This window comes from Penaeus japonicus, unplaced genomic scaffold (assembly GCF_977035675.1).
Source record: "Penaeus japonicus unplaced genomic scaffold, GWHDUDI00000001_assembly GWHDUDI00000013, whole genome shotgun sequence".
Taxonomy (NCBI): Eukaryota; Metazoa; Arthropoda; class Malacostraca; order Decapoda; family Penaeidae; genus Penaeus; species Penaeus japonicus.
In genome coordinates this window covers 22,299,800-22,304,799 of record NW_028234415.1, presented here as the reverse complement: position 1 = coordinate 22,304,799, position 5,000 = coordinate 22,299,800, and the positions used below count along the sequence as shown (strand labels likewise).

The 5,000-nt window shown below is 55.6% G+C and overlaps 1 protein-coding gene across 8 annotated transcripts in view; it reads left to right on the top strand.

The window, feature by feature from the left end:
- The window catches only part of LOC122253207 (uncharacterized), a 34,782-nt gene that overhangs the window by 14,080 nt on the left and 15,702 nt on the right, over positions 1-5,000 (top strand). The gene's annotated exons all lie outside the window — the stretch shown is intronic.

Here is a 5,000-nt window from a genome sequence, read left to right as displayed (position 1 = left end):
CTCTCTCTCCCTCTCCCTCTCCCTCTCTGTCCTCTCTGTCCTCTCTCTCTCCTCTGCCGTCGCTCTCTCTGCGTCTTCCTCTATCCCTGCTTCTGTGGCCGCTCTCTCTTGGCGTCTTCCCTCTCTCCCCTCTCTGGTCCTCTCGTGTCTCTCTTCCGACTGTCCATCTCGTCTCTCTCTCTATGTACCTCTCTCTCTTTCTGTCCGCTCGAGCGGTAATGGCCACTCTTTGCAGCTCATGCTCCTCTCCCTCTCTCTCTTTTTCGCAGGCTCCCTCTCAATCCATCCCTCTCTCTCTCCCGGCTCTCTCCCTCTCTCTCACTGGCGCGCTCTCTCTCGCTCCCCTCTGCGTTCTCGGTCCGCCCCGGCTCCTCTCTCTCTCAGAGCGTCTCTCCGGCGTCGTCTCATCTGCGGACTTGCTCCTCTCGGCTGGGTCTCTCATCCTCTATCGGTCTCTCTCTTCTCTCTCTCTCTCTGCCCTGGGTCTCTCACTCTCTCGTCTCTCTCGTCTCCCTCTACCTCAATCCCTCTCATCCCTCTCTCGGACGCCGTCCTCTCTCGAGCACTCTCTCTCTCTCTCATCTCTCATCTCATCTCTCATCTCTCTCTCTCTGCTCTCTCCTCTCTCTCTCGGAGCTCTCTCTCTCCTGCTGCTCGGTCTGCTCTCTGCTCTCTCACTCTCTCTCTCTCTCTCTCTCTCTCTGACTCGCGCTCTCTCTCTCCTCTCACACTTGGTCAGCTTCTCTGCATACTCCTCGGTCGTGGTGTCTGCTGATGGACTCTTCCTCTCTCTCGCTGCATGCTCAGCTGGATGCTGCAGTCCCTCTCTTCTGAACCTCTCCTCCTCTCTTGCCTCTGCTCCGCCTCCTGTGTGTCCTCTTCTCTATGCTGCTGCGTCTCCTCACTGGCGTCTGCTTGTACCCTACTGCTGGCATATCTCTCTGTCCTCTCTCTCTCTTTCTTTCTCTCAGTCCTCAACTGCCCTCTCTGTCAGTCTCCCCTCTCTCTTCTCTCCTCCTCGTCCCGGCAATCTTTCTGTGCATCGTCTCTCTCTTCCCTCTCTCCCCCCCCCTGCTCTAGAGCATCTCGATCTGCTGCGTATCTATCGGCTAAATCCTAGTCTCTGGGTCGCTCCTCTCTATGCTCTCTCTCTCTCTGCTGTGTCCCTCTCTCTCTCCGGCTTCTCGTCCTCTCCTCTCTTCTCTGTCTCTCTCTCTCTCTCTGTCCCTCTCTCTCTCTCGCTCTCTCTCTCTCTCTCTCTCTCTCTGCAGCTCTCGGACCTCGGGTCCACTCTCTTCCTTGTGTCCGTCTCAGCGAGTGCGTCGTCGTCTATGTCGTCTGTCTCTCGCGAGCGTCGTGCTCGTGGGGCGGTGCGGACGAGCGACGAGCCCACCTCAGCTCCGTACTGCACGAGCGGCGAGCGACGGTCTCGGTCAGCTCTCTCTGCAGCGTTGCCGGCCTGCTCGCCTGTCTGTCTGCCGTGGCTATCTCTCCGGATCCGTTCGTGCCTCTCTGCGATCTGCTCGGAGCAGGGTGGTCGTCGGGGTCGTCTCTCTCTCCGCGGCGGTGCACACGAATCTCTCTCCTTCTCTCTCTCTATGGGTCTCGCGTCGGAGGGCTTCCTTGCTCGGGGTCTGCGACGGCTCTCGCCGAGCGGTCTCTCTGGCGGTCTCGTGCCTGCGGCGACTCATTCAGCTCTCTCTCTATCTATCAATCTTATCTATCTCTCTCTTCTCTCTCTCTCCTCGTCCTCTCTCTCATCTCTCGCTCTTATGTCATCTCTGTCCTCTCTCCTCTCTGACCTTCTCTCTCTCTCTCTCTCTCTCTCTCCGTCTCTCCCTCTCTCCTCTCTCTTCTCTCTCTCTCTCATCCCCTCGTCCCCTCTTTCTCTCTCGTTCTCAAGTCTCTCTCTCTCTCTCTCTCTCTCTCTCTCTCTCCTCTCTCTCTCTCTCTCTCGCTTCTCAACCCTTCCTTCTCTCTCTCTCTCCTCCTTTCTCCTCTCTCTCTCTGTCTCACTTTCTCTCTCTCTTCTCTTTCCTCGCTCTCTTTCTGCTCTCTCTCGTGTCTCTTTCTCTCTCTCCTTCCCTCTCTCTTTCTTCCTCCTCTCTCTCTCTCTCTCTCCCTCTCCCTCCTCCCATCTCCTCTCTCTCTCTCTTGCTCTCCTTTCGCTCTCTCTGTCCTCTCTTCTCTTCTGCTCTCTCTCTCCCTCCCTCTCTCTCTCCTCTCTCGTCTTCCCTCTCTCTCTCTCTCTATCTCTCCTCTCTTGCTCTCTTTCTCTCTCTCTCTCTCATCTCTTTCTTTCTCTCTCACTCTCTCTCTCTCTCCCTCTCTTCCCTCCCTCTCTCTCTCTCCCCCTCTCCTCTTCTCTCTCTCTCCCTCTCTCTTCTTTCTCTCCCACTCTCTCCCGAATAGCTGCTCTCTTTCTCTCTCTCCTCTCTCTCTCTCTCTCTCTCTCGCTCTCTCTCTCTCTCTCTCTCCTCGATCTTTCTCTCTCACTCTCCTTCTTCTCTCCTCTCTCTCTCTCTCTCTCTCACCGCTCTCCCCCTCCCTCTCTCTCGACTCTCTCACCCCTCTCTCCTCCGCTCTCTCTCACGGTCTTCTCTCTCTCCCCTTCACTCTCTCTCTCTCTCTCTTCTCTCTCCTCATCTCTCTCTCTCTTCCTCTCATCTCCCTTCTCTCTCTCTCATCTCACTCTCTCTCTCTGCGTCTCTCTCATTTCCTCGATCTCTCTCGATCTCTCTCTCTCCGTATCCTCCTCTCGCTCTCGTCCCCCCCCTTCTCTCTCTCCATTCTCGTCTCAGCGAGCGCGGCGGCCTCTCTCTCTCTCCTCCTTCACCCTCGCTTCTCTCTCTCTCCCTCCCCTCCCTCTCCCTCTCTCTCCACCCTCCCACTCTCTCGTCTCTCCTCTCCGCTCTCTCTCTCTAATCGTCTCTCTCTCTCTCTCACTCTCTCCTAATCTCTCTTTGACCTCTCTCTCTCCTCCCTCTCCCCATCGACTCTCTCTCTCCTCCTCCCCCCGGTTCTCTCTCTCTCCCTCTCCCCCCCCTCTCTCTCTCTCCCTCTCTCCTCTCCCCCCACCCTCTCCCCCCCCCTCTCTCTCTCTTCCCATCTCTCTCCCCTCTCCTCTCTCTCTCTCTCTCACTCAGTCTCGTCTCCTCCTCTCTCAGGATCTCCTCTCGTCCAGTCTCTCCGTCTCTCTCTCTCTCTCTCTCGGGGGCGTACTCTCATCCTCTTGCCATTCTCTCTCTCTCTCTCTCTCTCCCTCTCTCTCTCTCTCTATCTCTCTCTCTCTCCCCCCCTTCTCTCTCTCTCTCTCTCTCCGTCTCTCTCGTCCTCCTCTCTCCTCTCTCATCCCCGTCTCTCTCTCCCCTCTCCCCCCCCCCTCTTCCCTCTCATCCCTCCCCCCCCTCTCGCTCTCTTCTCTCTCTCATCGCCTTCCCGCATTCTCTCTCTCATCCCTCTCTCCGCTCCCCCCTCTCTCTCTCTCCCTCGCCCTCTCCCCCCGCCCCCCCCCCTCTCGGTCTCGCTCGCCCCCTCTCATCTGTTCCTCTCTCTCACTCTCTCTCTCTACTCCTCTCTCTCTCTCTCATCTCTCTCTCCGCTCCTCTCTCTCTCTCTACTCCTCTCTCTCCCTTCTCTCTCTCGTCCATTCCCTCCTCCGTCTCCCTACTCCTCTCTCCTCCTCGATTTCCTCTTTTCTCCGTCGTATCTCTCTCTCTCTCCTCTTCTCTCTCTCTCTCTCTCGTGTCACGCTCCTCTCTCTCCTCTCTCTCTCTCTCCTCCCTCTCCTCTCTCTCTCTCCCCCTCTCTCTCTAACTCCTTTTGTCTCTTTCTCTCTCTCTCTCTCCCCCTTCCTCTCCCCCTCTCTCTCTCTTTCCTCTCTCCCTCTCTCTCTCTCTCCCTCTCCTCCCTCATCATTCTCTCTCCTCTCTCTCTCTCTCTCTACTCCCTCTCCCTCCCTCTCTCACTCCTCTGTACTCGGCCCTCTCGCCCCCATCTCTCTCCCTCTCCCTCTCTCACTCCTCTCCCTCTCCCTCTCTCACCTCTACATCTCTCGTTGGGGGTCTCAGCTTCTTCTCTCGACTCACCCTCTCCTCATCTCTCCCTAATCTCCTCTCCCCTCTCTCTCCTCATCGTCGATCGTCGTCTCTCCCTCTACTCTCCTCCTCTCGTCTCTCTCGTCTCCCTCTGTCCTGCTCTCTCGGTTCTCTCTCTCGCTCTCTCTCTCTTTCTCCATCTCTCTTCTCTCCTCTCTGGTCCCTCTCCTGTCCTCTCTCTTCTCTTCTCTCTTTCTCCACTCTGTCCTTCTCTTTTTCTCTCTCTCTCTCTCTCTCTCTCTCTGTCCTCTGTCTCTCCTCCCTCCCTCTCTCTCTGTCTGTCCCTCTCTCCCTCTCTGCCCGCCTCTCATCTCCCCTCTCCCTATTGCCGTCTGTCTCGCTCTCTCTCTCTCTCTCCTCCCCTCTCTCCTCAACCCTTCTCTCCTCACTCGCTCCCGCAGTCTCTCTCCCTCTCTCCCTCTCTGTCTCTCTCTCCTTTCTCTCCTCTCTCTGTCCTCTCTCTCTCATCGCCTCTCTCTCTCTCTCTCTCTCTCCTCTCTCTTTCCTCTCCTCTCTCACTCTGTCCTCTCTCTCTCTCCTCTCTCTTCCCTCTTCCTCTCTCTCTCTCCCTCCTGTCCTCTGGCTCTCTCTCTCTCTCTCTGTGCCTCTCTCTCCTCCCTCTCGGTCCTCTCTCTCTCTCTCTCTGTGTCCTCTCTCTCTCTCTCTGGTCCCTCTCTCTCTCTGTCCATCTCCTCTTGCCTCTCTGTCCTCTCTCTCCTCTCTCTTCTCTCCTATCCTCTACTCCCTACTCTGTGTCCTCTCTCCTCCTCTCCCTCTAAATTTTATATAATATTAATAAAATTTTAAAACCCCATATTATTATATAATATTAAAAATGGGAAATATATTTAATTTTTTATATTTTTTTAAAATTTATATTCCCCTATTTTAAAATAATAAGAA